We start from the raw sequence: 19725 nt of genomic DNA, 5'->3' as shown, positions 1-19725 counted from the left end.
TAGACACGCTATCAGTATTTGCTGGTGAGAATGTTTTGAGGAGAGAGGGTTTTCAGTCTGTCTGGTCCAGAAACACATGAATAAAAATAAGAATGAGAAGGTTTGGTGGGGAAAGAGCTTTGGTGAGTGTGGGAGACAGAAGCAAGGGAGAGTTTAAATGTCTGAAGAATGAGCAAGATACAGGAACAGATGGCTGCTGTGGAGAGAGAGAGAGAGAGAGAGAGAGAGAGAGAGAGAGAACGTCAGACAGTGAGTCAGCAGGAAGGCCTTTTGCTGCTGCAGGGAATCTCAGGCTCTCGGCTTCTCTCCTGTCTCTAAGGCCCGTCTACAGCTCTCCATGATTCATAGCAAACCAAAATACCATTGATCTGTTCTGAGATGAGATACAACTGGTTCAATTAGGCATGTGTGTGTGTGTGTGTGAGAGAGAGAGAGAGAGAGAGAGAGAGAGAGAGAGAGGCAGCCGCATACCTTTGCAGAGACATTTTTCCCTATTCGTCCTCCTCCTGCCTTCTGTTGCCATGGCAGCAGTGCCACTTAGGATGGAACAACAAAATTAAGGAAATGATGGAGATGTTTGGCAGCTCTGACTAGTAAAGCCAAAGCGATATGTCCAGCAATAGAACTGCAAGACCCTTCACTTAGACATTCTTAGACAGCTTTAGATGGCCACCATGTGCCGTGTCTGTTCGGGATGGACGATAAGAATCAGCCAAGATCGGTATTGACAGATGTTTTGGTCAGTTGGCCGATTTGTGTTGCAGTTCTATGAGGTCATGAGCCAGGTAAGTGCACTCGTGCTGCATTTGAAAGCTGCTGCTACACTTGTACCAACATGTGGTAGCATATTTGTGATTCATTGTGCTAAACTGGCAGTCGCCTGTTTAGATCAGAGGTCAATAATAGGCGAACCCAGACACTGTTCTATGTGAACCTGCACCCGTAACCAGACAACTATGGAGAATTATTTCATTTCGACTAGGTGGTCCTGTTTTAATCGACGTATCATTTCTAGTCATTATGGTACCGGTTTAGCGGCCTGAGACTCACAGACCAATCATATGCGTTATAAACATGTGATGCTGCTCAGCCAATCAGATCTGTGCATTACGACGAGCTCTGAGACTCGAGTGAGTGACGCCACACAGGGGAGGGACGAGGAGAGAAACAGCAGTCAGAGAAGAAAGTGAGTCAGAGGGAAGTTATTCCACATGACGTGATCTAAAAAGAGAAAAACGGCAGTAAATGTTGTTGAAATCTGACCAAACTGGACTTTATTTGATCTGATGTTCAGTAAATGTTGTTGAAATCTGACCGAACTGGACTTTATTTGATCTGATGTTCAGTAAATGTTGTTGAAATCTGACCGAACTGGACTTTATTTGATCTGATGTTCAGTAAATGTTGTTGAAATCTGACCGAACTGGACTTATGTGATCTGATGTTCAATAAATGTTGTTGAAATCTGACCGAACTGGACTTTATTTGATCTGATGTTCAGTAAATGTTGTTGAAATCTGACCGAACTGGACTTTATTTGATCTGATGTTCAGTAAATGTTGTTGAAATCTGACCGAACTGGACTTTATTTGATCTGATATTCAGTAAATGTTGTTGAAATCTGACCAAACTGGACTTTATTTGATCTGATGTTCAGTAAATGTTGTTGAAATCTGACCAAACTGGACTTTATTTGATCTGATGTTCAGTAAATATCAGAATATCAGATCAAATAAAGTCCAGTTCGGTCAGATTTCAACAACATTTGCTGTCAGTTTCCTCTTTTTAGATCACGTCATGTGGAATAACTTCCCTCTGACTCACTTTCTTCTCTGACTGCTGTTTCTCTCCTCGTCCCTCCCCTGTGTGGCGTCACTCACTCGAGTCTCAGAGCTCATCGTAATGCACAGATCTGATTGGCTGAGTAGCACCATGTGTGGTATTTCCAGGACACTAAAGCTGCGTAAAGGCTAGAAATGTTACACTGATTAAAACAGGACCACCCATTTGGAATTAAATAATTCTGTATAGTTTATCGGTTACAGGTCCAGGTCCACATAGGACAATGTCTGGGTCCCGACTCGGACCGCGATCCGCCTATTAGTGACCTCTGGTGTATGTGGTGTTTCTCTGCATGGATGGGTGAAATGCGGAGGTCTAATCTAATGTAGGGGTCTGCATTAGCACTATATGTTAGTTCCACTAGCCTCATGACGCCAGAGCAAAACTAAAGAAGGGAACTTGAGACACCAGACAGGTCTTGCTTTTGTCCGACGCTTTTACATGCCTAAACCCAAAGATGTGGTTTGTCTCTTCGGAGATGTTTATAGGGCCTTTGACACTTTCTTAGGCTTCAGTGTGAAGCTTATTTTCTTTCCCTCTGTCCTGGTTCTGTATGTCTGAGTGCAGCGGAGAGTACCGGGCAGCTGTTGAGGGTTTGTTATTGAGTGGTTTTGGCGCTGGGAATGAGAGTAAATACTTTGCCCGTCTCTGAGCGGTCAGCACACTCTCCACGCTGACCTCTCCCTCTCTCTGTAAGCATAGTGGACGCTTCGCTTACTGCCCGACTCCTCGTTCCTGCCTGAAAGCGCAGCTGTATTTATTTGATGAGAAGTCAAATATTTTCGCTCTTCCTGAAACGGCAGTAAAAAGCCTCACTGAAGAATCCTACTTTGTTTTATTTTGGTGTTTATTTGATCCTGGACGTGGCGGTGCTCTGAGAGGGATAAATCTATTAAGCCTAGAGCGCACGGTCACATCGTTCACCAAAACACGCAGTGTCCTCCTGCTGGAGGTCAGATTCAGAATGCCCAAAAACAATACGTGACAAGCCAAATGAACCAGTAAGAATAGAGGAGAAGTTTCTAAAGACGGTGAGTATCGGATTGAAATATTGGTCAAATCCAAAAATCTGTTTGATGCTGATGTTCTTTAGGCACAGGAAAATGTTTGTTAGCTCAGAAAAAAACGCCGTATCAATTTGCCCGGCGCTAGAAGTTCATGGATCTCCACATGAATCTAGACAGTGGTGGAGAGTAATTAAGTGAATGTAATTAGTTACTGTACTTAAGTACTTTTTTCATGTATCTGTACTTTACTGAAGTTTTTCTGTTTTGGATGACTTTTTACTTTCTTTTTAAATAGCCGGCTTCAGCGCTACACAGCACTAAAACAGGGTTCTACACAGCACTAAAACAGGGTTCTAAACAGCCAGCTTCAGCGCTACACAGCACTAAAACAAGGTTCTACACAGCACTAAAACAGGGTTCTAAACAGCCAGCTTCAGCGCTACACAGCACTAAAACAAGGTTCTACACAGCACTAAAACAGGGTTCTAAATAGCCATCTTCAGCGCTACACAGCACTAAAACAGGGTTCTAAATAGCCAGCTTCAGCGCTACACAGCACTAAAACAGGGTTCTAAATAGCCAGCTTCAGCGCTACACAGCACTAAAACAGGGTTCTAAATAGCCAGCTTCAGCGCTACACAGCACTAAAACAAGGTTCTACACAGCACTAAAACAGGGTTCTAAATAGCCAGCTTCAGCGCTACACAGCACTAAAACAGGGTTCTAAACAGCCAGCTTCAGAGCTACACAGCACTAAAACAGGGTTCTAAATAGCCAGCTTCAGCGCTACACAGCACTAAAACAGGGTTCTAAATAGCCAGCTTCAGCGCTACACAGCACTAAAACAGGGTTCTAAATAGCCAGCTTCAGCGCTACACAGCACTAAAACAGGGTTCTAAATAGCCAGCTTCAGCGCTACACAGCACTAAAACAGGGTTCTAAATAGCCAACTTCAGCGCTACACAGCACTAAAACAGGGTTCTAAACAGCCGTCGTTAGAACTGTAGGGCTTGTGTGGCTGTCATGTCTTCTGCCAAGTTGCTGTTGTCGTACCGTGTGGAAAAGGTGAAATGAATGTATGTATTAAGCAGAACTCAGCGGCAGTCACAGTCTGGTTTGCTTGCGTCTCCGTCTGTCCTTGGCAAAATGTTCAGTGAGTATTCAGAGAGTTTTATAACCGCCTTATTCATTCTCTGACTTTCATGCTGTTGTCGTATCTCCAAAATCGTCACTTTACAGGGGAAGGAAAAAACCACATGATCAGCAACTAATTAACACCAAAGCTGCGCTCCAAAGTCTAGGCTGCATTTCTCGGCCACTACGTCATAGAAGGCCGTTCCAGAGTGACGGACCCTTCTTACACAGCCTGGAAATGCAGCCTACGTTCTGAGTGATTTCGAGGACTCATGTGTGTCATTCCAGGCCTTCAGTTACCCACAGTTCTCTGCGCATGAACGACGCGAAGGAAAAACAAACAGCACCACAAAAACGTCCGGAAACAAAGCCGTGGAGCAGAGCTCGTTTTAAAACGGAGGTTGTTCACGTCCCTGAGTTCATCTTCGTTACCTTATAACGTGTAAAACGACGGATTAATTAAAGTGTTCGTCTGTATGTCGTACATCATCCGTATTTAATTTAGAAGCATTTGTGTTTGTATGTAGTTTATAGCTGATCGTACTACAGGAGAACATCTCCTCCATTTCCGTGAAGAAAAAAAAGCATCAAACTCAATACAGCGGCTAAATTTTCTCGCCAGTTCCCTCATGAGTTTGGCGCCGCCCTGGTGGCATCACTATGCAGCCTCGTTAGGACCGATCCACTTGTGTGACCAATAGGCTGCTAAGGAGGCGTCTTTATAGTCTCTCGGTAGACTAATCTACCGAGAACCCATCCTACCTCGGCCGCAGCCTAGACTTTTGAACACAGCTCAAGATTCAACAAGCAACCTCTTGCAAAAGTCTGAGCAACCCTACTGCTAACTAGACTAATCTAGTACCTAGTCACAGTTTACTCACTACTCAGACTAGACTACTGGGTCATATTTACGTTTGCCAAATAATGACGACATCAAACGTCAATCCTTTACCTTCTAGAACCTCAGGAAGATTTCCTGGACACGCCTGGTTGAAGCACATTGAAGAGAGAGCTTTTGGAGCTCTAGCTAGAGTTTCCTCATGGTTTAACTCCTCGTCCACTCTCCTAATGGCCCTGAAAGCTGGCCTGCTCCTGGACTGAAGTGTTCCCTGGTCTGAGGAAATGAGCACAATGACTCAGCCTTGAGTTACACTCAGCCCTGCTCTGGTTCTGGGAGCTTTTCTGGAATATCCAAACACATGACTGAGTGGCGCATATAAGAACCTAAAGTGGGCTGGTAGGAGGAACTCGGTCTGTATGTTAGCACATGAGATAACTGCAGTTTGCTAGGATGTGATATCAGCAGCGGACTGAGCAAACCGTGACGACTTCCATCTGTTTCTGTCATTTTCTCAGCTGTTGTCACGTTAACTATGCGTAGTCAGAATTAGCAGTCAAGGCAGGCGATCCCATGCTGGTCAGGGATGTTCCAGCTCTAATCTACTGAACAAAGCTTTTAAACCTCCAGATTGACAACATCTAAGCAGACGAAAGTGCAAACAATGCTGCTTTGTGCACAAACGTGCCTGACACCAGTACCTTCAGGGTTGGGCAATATGACAGTACTCTGTATAGCGAGAAATTACACTTTTCTGAGCATATTGTGAGTATTGTTAGTACTTAAATAGTACTGAACTGCATATTGTATTACACACAGTATAGTTAGTCCTGTGTAACTATATTTCGAAATGTAAAATAAAAATGTGCACCGAGAGTTTTTGATAGTATTTTTAAATGTGGTCCTTCTTGTCCATTGTTGTCTTTTCCAACATATGAAAAATCAGAAAAAAAAAAAATTGCGATGCATATCATGTATTGTGAAAATGCCTCTGTGCATCATGATATTATATTTTAGCCATAATCATCATCATAATCGTCAAGTTAAACTGCTTAATCTGGATAACGTTGCGAAAGTCAGGCTTGTTTGGTGTGAGTTTTGGACCCCGTCAAGGTTGTACTTTGTCTCCACTTCTGTTCGTGATAAACATGGACAGGGTGTCCAGGCGTAGCCACGGTCAGGAGGGCATTATGTGTTGAGCCCAGGGGGTGTCTCTTCTGTTTGCAGATGATGTTGGCCTTTTGGCTCTATTGCATGGATGCCTTCAAGTCTGAGTCCAAGATCCCAGAAAAGGATGGCATGCTTACTGCAGGTAAGGTGACGGGACCTGCCCCAGGTGGGGTAGTTTAAGTATCCTGGGGGTCTTGTTGAGTAATCGACGGCAGGCTGTGACAGGCGGTGGCAGTAATGCGGTCACGGGGAACTACAGTGTTGAGGAGGGCAGAGGTCTGTGTACCGGTCAGTATACATTCTCACCCTCACTTGTGGTCATGAGCTTTGATGACTGAAAGAATGAGATCACAAATACAAGCGGCGGTAATAAGCTTTCTTAGCAGGCTGGCGGCTTCACTCTACTCACAGGGTGAGGTGTTCGGTCATCCGGGAGGAGCTCAGAGTAGAGCTGTTACTCCTCCACACTGAGAGGAGCCAGTTGATGTGGTTCAGGCGTCTGATCAGAATGCCCCCTGGATGCCTCCTGATGGGGGTTTACCAGGTACAGCCTACTGGGATGAGACCCGGGGGTCGTCCTAGGACCCGCTGGAGGAATTACATCTCCAAATTGGCCTGGAAGCGGCTCGGGGTCCCCTGGAATGAGCTGGAGGAGGTTGCAGGGGCCAGGGTTGTCCATGATCCTCTCAGCCGTATTACCCACCCCTAAATATCTTATCCTCAACTATCTGCTGATAGCAAGTAATGATACTGATGTTAACTCTATTGAATCTAACTACTCGATAAGGCCTAAAAATCCTGATTTATCATCTACCATATTTTATCTGGGTAAAACAGTGGATAGATGGATTACGCTGTGAGACCATACATACATACGTTCTAAGGGAGGAATGTAGAGATGTACTGCTCTGTAATGTGTTTAGTGTTCTATGTCATTATATTCAGTACTGTGTGTCTGGACTCCGACTGTATTTAGAACATTCTTCTGTCTGTTCTTGTTTACCTACATGGTCACGTCCGTCTCACCTGTCACTTGTCATGTATAGGCTGAGCCTCTTCTTGGCATCAGTCCAGCTATAAAACTGCATCAGCCCAGTGTCTTACGAGCTGGCTGGCTGCGCTCCAACGAATAAACTTCACATCTCCAGACACACGGCTGGTCCCCTGGTTAAGTTAGGGCTTGGATTCTTCACAGTGTTCGTTGTCAAAAACACAGTGACTCCGGTGTTATAACGTCACAATTTGAGTACTTTCAGAGCTACAAAAAGTCGCGATGCTGCTATGATTTATCTTTAAATGCTGAATTAAATTTAGCGTATTGAAATCCTTGCTGGTTGTGCAGCCACCAAGCATGAATCAATCCCACACCAACATCTACATGCAAGTCTCACTAACACCGCATGTGTGTGACAGACACTGCATCACGGTATCTGTATTCTCTGCTGATCAGACTGTATTTAAAGCTGCACTATGTAAGTTTGAGGACCTTGGAGACCTCTCTGGTGGAAATATGCAATTGCACACAACGTGTGGAAGAACACTAGCGTGGGTTTTGCTTCGGTCCTCTTCCCCAAGCAGATGATTGGAAGAGAATTCAAAGAGAACTCTGAACTTGGTGAAGGAGCGTCTTCTGAGGATGTGAGTGAATGATCTGCTATCGTCCTCATATCTTCATCATTATGATGTTGATTCTGAGGTTGTTTGAGGCCGAAACGTCAAGCCGGATCTTCTTTTTTAAGCCTGTGTGTGAGACGTTAATACGTCAAGACGTATGACGTGGTCTGAAAACTGCCTCTGACTCTGGCTCGCAGCAGCTCACGCTCGAAATATTTTAGCCTGTTTATACTCTCCTCACTCAGTAAGGGCCTCTTTCAGTTTCCAAAAGGAAAAATAACACAGTGCAGCTTTTAGTGCCAGTACTGGAGGTGGTATCGCAGCCCATAGATGGCTGATATCAGCAGAGTCTTTGGTCAGCGTGGTTGCAGCAGGTACCTTAAACACATCCAGACATCTGGTATCATAAAGACGGAGTTGGAACGTATACATTTTCCACATAATCTTGAACGCTGCTGTAAATCTCCCACGCAGCGAGTGCTTTCCTGTTGATTTACTGGTGCTGCGTTTACCAGCTTGTAAACCGAGCGAGTAGGAAACAGTGAGTTTACCTCGCTCTCCAGACTGACCTGCTTAAGAGCATCCCGTATCATTTGGCAGCGCTGCTAAAAGTCCTCGTACGCAGACGCTCACAGCTTGACTCATGATTATGAGTCATGATTTGTTTAGTGTTTGTTTTGGCTGTTGGATTTTTCGATTGTGTCGACGCCACTTTACGCTGGCTTAGTCACGCCGGCCCCTTTCTGTGTGTGTTTGTGTGTGAAGCCTCCACTCCCTCACTCTCAAACACAAACGAGTAATTATGCAGACAGATAATGAAGGCAAAAGCTGGGCTAGAATAAAACACTGCCTAAACCACTCGGTCTTCCAAAATAAATAAATAAATAAATAAACAAACACATAAAATTAAATCAATTCTGATTATTCACATCAGAGCTTTGTCCAGGGATTTGTTTCAAATATTTACATTTGGCACGATCTCCTCAGCCTTAGGAACTTACCACACTAATTAAAAGGGGAATTCCACCAAATTTTCTAAATTTCTGTATACCTGTATTCTATATTTGTGAAATACCCCCCAGGTGTGTAACGTGGTCGAATATATGTATAGTGTAAAATATCTCCATAGTGTAAAGACTTTTGTGCCTTACTGTTTATCGTCTTTATAGAATTAATTCACCACCATTCCCATGTGGAATGTAATCAATACTTCATGATCAGTACTCTATATGCAATATTACATGTGCAACAGGGGTAGCCTTACTTATCCTGATAGTGTAAATATTTGTTTTTCCTTTTTATTAATATTGTTTATATATTTTCATTTTTGTAATTAGAGTTTATCTGAAGGATAGAATTTACATTGTTCATTCTTAGCATCGGAACAAAACCTCATATCTCCTTTTTTTGTCATTTTTCAGTTTTTGAGATCATTTGATGCTGCGTGTTGTGGATAGATTTCAAGATGAAAGGACCAACAGAAATGAATGAAATTTTCTTGGAAAAAAACTCCAGTTCCATTGACTTACATTAAAAGTAGGGAATGTTTTTTCCTTCTCCTATAAAGTTAGCCTTTTGGAGATACAAGGTTTTGATCCCACAACAGCAAGATATATACAAAAAAAAATATATATATATAATATATATAAAATATATATAGCAGTAAGTAATTGTCAAGGTTAATCACTTCATTTGTTAATTTTTTTCTTGTTGCTTCTTTTCTTCATGCCTTGCTCTTTTATCTTATCTTGAAGTTTAATATACCACCAAATATGGACTTTCTGTCCAACAATTTTTCTTGCCAAGCCTTTATTTGCAGAGCAAGTTAGACATTTTCCAGCCCTCCCAAATGAGGAGATGCACACTCAGAGACTTGAGCCTTTTTAGCTGCCTACCTCCCCCATACATGCACTTTTCTGCTTAAATATTATTATTCAGTGTTTTCATAATCTCACACGGCTAACAGCCTGTAGAGCAGTGGTTCTAAACCCCGGTCCTGGAGGCCCTGCACATGTTTTCTCTGCTCCCAGCACACCTGATCCGACTAATCAGCTCGTTAACAGGTGTGCTAACGTTGGTGTGTTAAAGCAGGGAGACACTAAACCGTGCAGAGCAGTCAGAGCTGTGAGCCTCTGGGACCAGCTCTGAGAAGCTCTGATGGAGGTCTAGGCTCTGGGTTTTGGTGCAGTAGTCGAGCTTGTAGTCTAGTTCCTCGTTCTACCTCTGCAGTGCACATTTCAGTGCTGGCTGTTCCAGCACAGCTACTTCAGCTGAGGAGTGGCTTGTTAATTAGCTGATTAGTCAGATCAGGTGTCTTGGAGGAGGAGCTATGCACGGCAAGGTTACTCCAAGACCAGGGTTTGGAACCTCTGAGCTGCCTGATTGCAACACAGAGAAAGACCACCACAGAAGACTCTTTGGGGTACCTGAGAATGGGCGATACAAAAGAAGGTAAATGATATTATCTTGTTTTTAAGAGAGAGTGCCTGTCCTTTTGCCTTCTATGCTGTAGACTGGGGTTCAGTGCCCCGCCTGGGTAACCACCCTACACTATACCAATAGGAGTCGTTGGGCAAGACTCCTAACACCACCTTCACCTACTGTGCTGTAGACTGGGGTTCAGTGCCCCACCTGGGTAAACACCCTACACTATACCAATAGGAGTCGTTGGGCAAGACTCCTAACACCACCTTCATGTTTTACACCTACCTGTGTAAAATCGTCCAATTGTAAGTCGCTCTGGATAAGCTCATCTGCCAAATGCCATGACTGTAAATGCCTTGCTATTAAACCATTTTTGGCTTTGTTGGCTGAACATATTTGTTGCCTTGTCTGGCTGAGCACAGAAATAATATACTAAGCTGTATAAAAGCTTTCGGAGCTCAAGATGCAGGATTTGCTGTGTTTAAATGGCCAGCGAGCTGAAGGCCAAACATCATTATGTAAATAAATGAATGGAGGCGGTTTTGTCAGCAGTGTTGGCTCAACCTGAAGGTTGATGGCTTTGAATACAGAGATTTTTTTTTTTTTTTTTTTTTTCCTTCTTACATTTATGCATTTCTGTATGGTGCACTGTCCAATTGCTTGCACAGACCTGCTCCTCCAGCGTTTCTTCTGAAATGAAGGTGTTAATAGTGGGTCTGTACTGCAGTAATGACTGCTACTCTTCTGGTAAGGCTTCTAGTTGTTGGAACATTGCTATGAGGATTTGATTGCACATCAGTGAGGTCAGGTACTGTTGTTGGATGGTCAGTTCTGAATCACTCCAGCTCACCCCAGAGATATAGGATGGAGCTCAATCACTCTGGAGAACAGTTCCACTACTCCACATCCTGCATGAAGCTGGACACTGGGCATGGGGTCCTCAGGCTCTGGTAGATGCTCAAGTTAGTCACCTTCTGTGCTTTTCTATGGAGATGTGTAGACACAGGTATCCAGTTGTGCAAACACAAAGTAGCTAAACTCACTAATTAGTGGGGCCGGGAGTAAACTAAATTCCTTGATTCCATGCGTTTGGTGCGGAGTCGACTTTGGACATGATTCCACATGATTAAATTTGCATTATGCTTCCAAGTGTGGGATATTATGCTGTTTCTGTGTGGAAAGGCAAGGTTTAAAATGGATTATGTTAAAAATCCTTCTACAACTCGCATTAATGGATATGATTGCTTTATTTTTGGAAAAGTGAACAAAGTAAAATGTAAAACCTGCAACACAAAACTAGCTTACAACCAAATAACACCACCAGTGCTGACACATTTACCCACCGGAGGAGTTGACGGGAGAATCAGGCCCCGTTTGTTGAATAAATCTCGCTCTCAAATTCTCACTGAGGTTAAATATAGTTAACACTGTATTCTGTAGGCGGCACGGTGGGTAGCGCTGTCGCCTCACCGCGAGGAGGGCCTGGGTTCGGTTCCCCGGCCGGGTGACCGGGGTCCTCTCTGTGTGGAGTTTGCACGTTCTCCCTGTGTCTGCGTGGGTTTCCTCCGGGTTCTCCGGTTTCCTCCCACAGTCCAAAGACATGCAGTCAGGCCAATTGGACGTGCTAAATTGCCCCTGGGTATGAGTGTGTGTGAGTGACTGTCTGTCTGCCCTGCTGACGACCTGTCCAGGGTGTATCCTGCCTTCCGCCCGATGATTGCTGTGATAGGCTCCAGCAACCCTGATGGAGAAGCGGCTTGGAAGATGATTGGATGGACTGTACTCTTCATTTTGGCCAGATGTCCTTCTGCCTTGGTTTGTGGAAGGTCATGTGGAATCAACTCTTTAGGTGGAATCTGGCTCAGGGTTGACTGTCCTGCTGTTTAAAAGGTGGGGGTGTCTGGACACTGGACGTGTAGGGTATCCAGTGACGTCTGTGTAAAGAGCTGGTGCAATGGAGTGTAAATTGATGTCTGTCGGGCTAATTGAGCGTTTGATTGCAGCTCTGTTCACCGAGTCATTGGCTTTGCTAATTTCTCTCTCTTGCACCATCTTTCTTACCCTTTTTCTCAGTTTTCTCAGGCCTCACTCCCACATTCAAACCTCTTTTTTGAAGGGCCCATTTCATAGAAACCAATCCTTTTTTTTTAATTTATTTATTAAAAGTATGTAATGTGTCAACATTGGTTACAATCAATTTAATGCGGCCCTGCACAGCGCTGACTTGACGTGATGCATGTGGGTTAGAAAATTTGTCTGACTTTAGCCAGTGCTGTAGAACATCATGCAGTGGTGGACAGTAACTGGGTACCTGAGTAAATGTAATTGGTCTCTGTACTTTAGTATTTTTGGTGTATCTGTACTGAAGTTTCTCCGTTCTGGGCGTCTTTCTCCTTTCACTCCACTACATTTCAGAGTCTAATATCCGACTTTTTCCTCCTACATTTTGAGAAATCTGTCGTTCCTTTTGGTTTCTGTGTGTATAAAAACGTAACATGTCAAAACGAAAGAAGCGCAAAGCCAGAGCACCAATCAGGGCCCAGCGGTCACTTTGTTTAGAGCTGGTTTTGACCTGTTGGTCATACCGACCCAGTGCAGCACGCGGTTCAACATCTCTTCAATGCTTCTGATCATTTTAATAGACGTCAGCGTCACTAATTAATGACGTTCTATTAAAAGACTGGTTTACCAAGAGAGACGCTGGAGGACTTTCACCTGAAATGAGTTCATGAAGCCAGTCTATCGCAGTAGGGGGGGGAGCCTATCGCAGTAGTCTTCGGGCGTAAGGCAGGATACACCCTGGACAGTCCTTCAGACAGACAATCTAGGGGCAATTTAGCACATCCAATTGGCCTGACTGCATGTCTTTGGACTGTGGGAGGAAACCGGAGAACCCGGAGGAACCCCACGCAGACACGGGGAGAACATGCAAACTCCACACAGAGAGGACCCCGGTCACCCAGCCAGGGAATCGAACCCAGGCCCTCCTCTGTGAGGCGACAGCGCTGCCCACCATGCCACCCCTACGTAAGTAGATTTGAAGGTAAATACTTTAGTACTTTTACTCAAGTGGAGGTCTAAAGGGAGGAACTTCTACTTTTACTGGAGGAATATTTTACCTTGGGTGTCTCGACTTTAACTCCAGTCCACGGTTTGTGTACTTTGTGATCACCACTGGTCATGTGACCATCTGATGGCTACAGTTTTTCAAACCAGGCACTGCAGTTGCTCTCTATCCACTGTACAAGCTACAACCCGCCTTTGTGACCTCAGAAAATCAGCCTTGCTGGCTGGAACTTCCAGCGAACGCGTGTCCCTACTCGACCGTGCGTTACGTTTTTATTCCAAGAGCTTCAGATCCATAATCTTATCCGCTTCTCTCTCCTGAATGTACCGACATTTATTTGATTTCCTCCTTCTGGCAGCTCATTTTTCACACATGGCCACCATAAACTATTTTATCTTCAATAAAAAAGCTGTAAAAATGATCTAGTTCAGGAGTTTATTTCAAGAGGTTGTCATTTGTCACCTTCCTGTCAAAGTGGTTGCCTGAGTAACGTTGTCATTTACTTTATTCGCAAGTACATGCTTCTCAAAAAGACGTCTCAAAGTAATCTGTCTAAAACTGTGGCTCTAGTCTGTAATTAAAAAGGCAAATGCAGCAAGATTTGGCCGTTACTGTGAGCTCACGCTAGGTGATGTGGATTGTGTCCAACTTGACGGCAGTGTTGCGTCCTTGAAGTCGTCGGCAGTTCACGTTGACTAGAGATTGACGTTCTCTAGGGTCTAGTTTATAGATATTGACCTTAGATCTTGCACATTAATTTGGTATTGATGTTTTTTGTGTATAGTTTTGTTGTACGGATGTCCAAAGTCATGTGACTCAACTGAAGGTATTTAGAAGGTGTATGGTATGTAGACTTTATTGAGACTCTCCCTGATGAAGCCATAACCCAACCTCTGAAACAGCCCTGTATCATTATCCCTCCTCCACCAAACTTTACAGCTGGCACAGTGTAGTCAGGCAGGTAATGTTCTCCTGGTGTTCACCAAACCCAGACTCGTCCATCAGACTGACGGATGGAGAAGCTGATTCACTCCACAGAACACGTCACCACTGCTCCAGAGTCCATGAAATGACTACATATCCTGTGCTGTATACGGGGCACTGATTATGGGCGATGTTCACTGATGGCCAACAGTCTCAAAACACCGTTCGTTCTCTGGTCCATAAAGTCCATATGCAGAAACTAGGCTACGAAAACTGCGGCTTTTGTTTTTGAGAGGTCACGTTTGCATATGTCCACTTATTCGGCCTATATCAGTTTTAGCTCCGCCCATTCTCTCAGAAGTTAGTTTCAGCCTAGACTGCTTTTTGAATTTAGCTCAATACAGGTCAGCCAATCAGAACAAAGCTCATTTGCATAGATCAGTCTTAAAGGTACAGTAACTAACACCTTGTTTAACCCTTAGAATTAAGTGAGGTTGGATGATGGTCATGTAAAAATGAACTGGGGGTGTGCTTTTGGTACATAAACACACAGATGCTTATAAGTGGGCCTTGGGGAAAAATCTTATAAAAAAAGGATATTGGACCATTTCATTTTTCCACTCTCCTCTCTTTATCACTGCCTCGGCAATATTTTCTCATAGCATTCCTCACCATCAGCAAGGCCTTAAATCTTGGAAAAGTGTATGAGGCAAGCTTTTAAATAAACTAAGGGAAGACAAGTTCATTCATACAGCACCTCTCATACGTTGCCATCATTCAAAGGGCTTTACAAATGAGAAATGATTCAAATTAAAATGTAAAGATGATCAAAAGCAAGATTTAAAAGAGAAGTGCAGAATTAAGTGCAGAATTAAAGGTTGGATTAGGATTCGAGCGCTGTTACAAGACAGACGTGCAGAAGAGCCAAGCGTCTTCAAATGAGCTGCTCAAATAGGAACTAACCTCCACTTTGGTGGATTAAACTCTAAAAATGCTGCGGTCAGAGATGTAGGCCTCATGCGCTCACACTGATGCATAATGCACGTCTCCACACGCGCGTATGTCAGCAGTTTGTTATCTAGACTGCTGAACGCTACACCAGCAGCTGTGTCTTCTGTTGTCTGTCTAAACTAGGAGGTTAAACGGGGCGCCTACGCCAGTGGAAGGAGGTCTGAGTGCTTTCTTTCCGCCAAACTGCCACACAAGCACACAACAGCCATGAAACGAATAACCACAGGCCAGAACGAAGAGGCCTCGGTCGCATTATTACGATTTCATCAAATTCTTTATGGTCTGAGGTTCATGCCAGTGTGTTTGTTTGTGTCAGTAATATCCACGTTAACCCATTCATGTGCAACTTGTGTGCAACTAATTTTAGGGAAAAATCACACAACTTGTCCTGATATTAATATTAGTAGTATAATCACTTGTAGGTAGTTTGACCAGAGGAGGATGGGTCGCGCTGGTTCCTCCCAAGGTTTCTTCCTCAGTTCTGAGGGAGGTTCTCCTTGCCACTGTTGCCCCTGGCTTGCCCACCAGGGTTTTTTTTTACATTCTTGTTAAAACCTGGTCTTTACTGGAATTCAGTGAAGCTGCTTTGTGACAACATCCATTGTAAAAAGTGCTACAAAATAAATTTGATTTGACTGGTCTACAGTGATTGTGTATATAGTTACATACCTTGGATGAACAGCGCTTGAGATTTTATTGAATGTAGTTTTCATACTTTTGTTTACAATCAAGTTGGATTTATTTCGTCAGTCACGTGGTCGAGTTAATGTGAAGGTTATGTGACATTTTAAGCCGTAATATAGCACCAAACATCTGTTTATGTAAAGACCTACTGGAATGATGGCATCCTGAGCAGATGACGAAGCTACGCCTCCTCTGAGTGAATATAATCTGAGCTCAGCTTGTTTTCATAGCCAGTCCGGATGCGTGTGCATGTAAGTCCAACCCTGTGAAAGTCGCCCTTCCCAGAAAGTGACCACCCATGTAGTGTAAGGGCACCACTTAAGGTGAAACAGGAACACTTGAACAAGCTGAATTCAGCTTCATTGAGGGTTAAAATGCCTGAAAATGGATGAGGAGGCTGCTCCTGCTAGATAGTTGGGTAACATTAAGTCATTGTTTTGTAGGATCAGCAGGTCAGTTTGTGATTGCGACTGGTTAGCCTAATAACTGTAGCATCAGATTGCTAACATTAGCTAATGTTAGCTATATTACTTGCCATGTTGTTGGTCACTCCAACATTATCATGGAATTTGTTTGTAGAATGTTTGCGGAGGGTTTTGTCGCCACAAAGATCTGAAGAAGTGTGTTGGCCTCTAGAATGCACATCATGCATTTGGGGGTGGAGCTTCTGGGTGTGTTTTGCTGTTGAGTTCAAATGTCAACTATCGTTCTCCTGAGTAATGAAGTGCTCCTTTAACATAAGTGCTAAAGTCCTTCAGGTTTCTGCTCAAGCCAACTCGGTGGAGCAAAAGAAATTCCCAATTGTAAATATGGACATGGCTTCGCTGGTTCTGTAGTAATTGGTTAATTGTTTTTGTGCATGTGCTCAGTCAATAACTAAAATTGTGATTCCATGATTGACATGCCATTAGTGTCTCACTGATGTTTACAAATATGCACGCAAAGTCAAGGCAAGTGCATTTTAAACTTGGGGTATCCTTCACAGCAACCTGTGCTCACGGTTTAGCTAAGTGAAAATCAATAAAATCTATCTTCAGCAGCTAGGAAGGGGCTTCCTTGCCCACCCCCAACTACACTTTATCTTGAAATATGCTTTAAAAATAATTTTCTGTGTATCTGTGTGAATCCACTTAACATTCAGTGTTGCAGTGTAAGAATTAGTGGCATCTAGTGGTGAAGCTGCAGACTACGACCAGTTGAACTCCCTCCCTCACCCCTCCCTTTCCAAGCTTGTAGCAGAACCTACAGTGGCTGTCTGGTTTTTCCAGATTTTCATTTTGGTTCATGTTTTTGCTGATTTAACTGTGAGGATTCGACCCCGCTCACTTTTTCGTGTGCTAAATAAGTCCATTTGGGTTCTCAAACTTGTCACAGCACACTGCTCAGCCAGCACTGGCGGCAACCACTGATTTTCTCTTTCTTCATCTGTCCACCGGCCAGTGAATTCAAGCTGCCACTTCAGCATTGAAACATGAAAGGCGCTCCTAGGGGCAGTGTTTTGGTCCATTAAGGGCTTCTGTAGAAACGCTGCAGTGTAATGTGGCAGCCTCTGTTGATATGAAGGTGATTTACACTCAAACTAAAACATGGATTTGTTTACTATTTCATTTCTGCTGATGGATCCTGTATCTACTCTGGTAATAAGATTCACGCCTCTTACTGATGTCCACAACCATTTTATTTTCTTCACCAAGTTACGGAACACCGTGAAAACTGACAACAACAAAAACACATTGCATATACATCATTTTCAGAAACATTTCTTCTACAAAGGTACACAATTTTCAATATTTACAATAGTTACCGTGTGCGCCTATTTAGCCAGTAGTAGACAGTCATCTCTCATCTTTTCCTTGTCTCTTTCTCTCGTCTCTTTCCTCTTTCGCTTAGTTTCCACTCACAATTTCCCGCGCACGTTACCCAGACAGGAAATGACGTCTCTCCACAAATTAATAAACAAATTAAACTTAATATTTCAATAAGGTCTAACAGCAGAACTACGAATTGCAGTACGGATTTCATCATTAATTTATGCAACATAAAAAAAAAAACAATCAGAAATCAAATATGATAATCTCATAAACTTCTGGCATTGTCACAGTAACATATTGCTGTATTGCGAGCGTCAGCTACAGATCCCTCTAAATCCCACGCACTGTACACTGTACATTTACACTGTGTCTAAACATTCGCCCTGCGCTGTTACATGAACACGGTGAAATATCTGGAATATTCACTAAGGACGGTGTTCAATAATAAGCACTGCATTTTGCTAAAGGAGGAAGTGTGGTGTGTGTTGTGTGTGGGTTTTTTTTTTTTTTTTTTTTTTTTTTTTTTTAAATGTAAAATTGACAGTCACTTTCAAAGTTATGCAAAAGTTTGAACACCCCTGGTCAAACGACATTTGTTGAAGTGAAAATATATTAACGCCTCCTCTGGGGGGGAAAATGGTGACATTTTTCTGCAAATTGCTGTTTTATTTGCTGAGTAGCGTCTCTGTAGCGGATGTTGCCGCTGGCTTGCTTATGGGTGCTTGGACACATTTTTCTGTAAAGTTACTTTGCAATGACGCCTGTTGTACAAAGTGCTATAAATAAACTTTGACTTATTTTTACCAAGATAATTGACCAACATTTGTAGTTGGGATGCCTAAACCTGTGCATTGTAGATTTAAAAATAAAGTAGAATGTGCTTAATGTCCTCGTGCTGTTAGCATGGATGCTAGTTAAACGCATTCTGTTTTAATTTAACTGTTACTTATTTAAGCCACTGTCAGCAAAGAAGCTGAATGGGTACCTTTTTAATGGTTAAATACACTATTGACAAACTATTCGCTCGTCTGGCTTCTCACGCATATGAACTCGAGTGACGTCCCATTCTTAATCCATAGGGTTTAATATGATGTCGGCCCACCCTTTGCAGCTATAACAGCTTCAGCTCTTCTGGGAAGGCTTTCCACAAGGGTTAGGAGTGTTTATGGGAATTTCTGACCGTTCTTCCAGAAGCGCATTTGTGAGGTCAGACACTGATGTTGGACGAGAAGGCCTGGCTCACAGTCTCCGCTCTAATTCATCCCAAAGGTGTTCTATGGGGTTGAGGTCAGGACTCTGTGCAGGCCAGTCAAGTTCTTCCACACCAAACTGGCTCATCCACGTCTTTATGGACCTGCTTTGTGCACTGGTGTTCAGTCATGTTGGAGCAGGAAGGGGCCGTCCCCAAACTGTTCCCACAAAGTTGGGACTACTTCGTGGCTGAGTTGCTGTCGTTCCCAATCGCTTCCACTTTGTTATAATCCCACTGACAGTGGACTGTGGAATATTTAGTAGTGAGGAAATTTCACGACTGGACTTGCTGCACAGGTGGCGTCCGATCACGGTACCACGCTGGAATTCTCTGAGCTCCTGAGAGCGACCCATTCTTTCACTAATGTCTGTAGAAGCAGTCTGCAGGCCGAGGGGCTCGGCTTTATACACCTGTGGCCATGGAAGTGACTGGAACACCTGAATTCAGTGATTTGGATGGGGGAGTGAGGACTTTTGGGAATGTAGTGTAAATGCCTTCTTGGATGCAAGTTACATTTACAGCGTTTAGCAGATGCTCTTATCCAGAGCGACTTACAAGAAGTGCTTAGATTTAAGACGTGAAAGTTTAAGACTTTCAGGCTCCCAATCATGGAATCATCCAATTTGGCTCCCTTGTTATAAACTCTGGTGTGAACAAAGCACCAAAAGCTCAGTGCTGCACTTGTAATGGTTGCTTCCTCGATACCACGCTGGCACTGGGTGTGACCTCAAACCAACACGCCTGCTGCCAGCCGGGCTGATTAGAGAGAAGGCAGAAGCCACTACTGTCAGCCCAGCGTGAGCTCGGTGGAGCTGCAGATCCCTCGCTGACTCAGCTCGGCTTTCCTCGTGGCCTGTTCTAATGTGTAAGCAAAGAAGAGACGGTCATAAGTGCTGCTTTGTTACTCACTTCTTTTTTGACTCATCATAAACTATTCTGGGTTCTTG

The 19725-nt window shown here is 43.6% G+C and overlaps 1 protein-coding gene across 1 annotated transcript in view; it reads left to right on the top strand.

Annotated features, from left to right (window-relative positions):
- The first annotated feature begins 766 nt into the window (after nucleotides 1-766).
- LOC108434230 (myosin VIIA and Rab interacting protein) overlaps nucleotides 767-19725 on the top strand; it is a 315840-nt gene continuing 296881 nt past the window's right edge. Inside the window, exon 1 of the mRNA XM_037534196.1 lies at nucleotides 767-785. The gene's annotated coding sequence lies outside the window, so the exon portion shown is untranslated. The remainder of the gene's footprint in view (nucleotides 786-19725) is intronic.

The sequence above is a fragment of the Pygocentrus nattereri genome, chromosome 24, assembly GCF_015220715.1.
Source record: "Pygocentrus nattereri isolate fPygNat1 chromosome 24, fPygNat1.pri, whole genome shotgun sequence".
NCBI lineage: Eukaryota > Metazoa > Chordata > Actinopteri > Characiformes > Serrasalmidae > Pygocentrus > Pygocentrus nattereri.
Note: the sequence above shows the minus strand (reverse complement) of the source record. Positions and strands in the feature narration are given on the sequence as shown.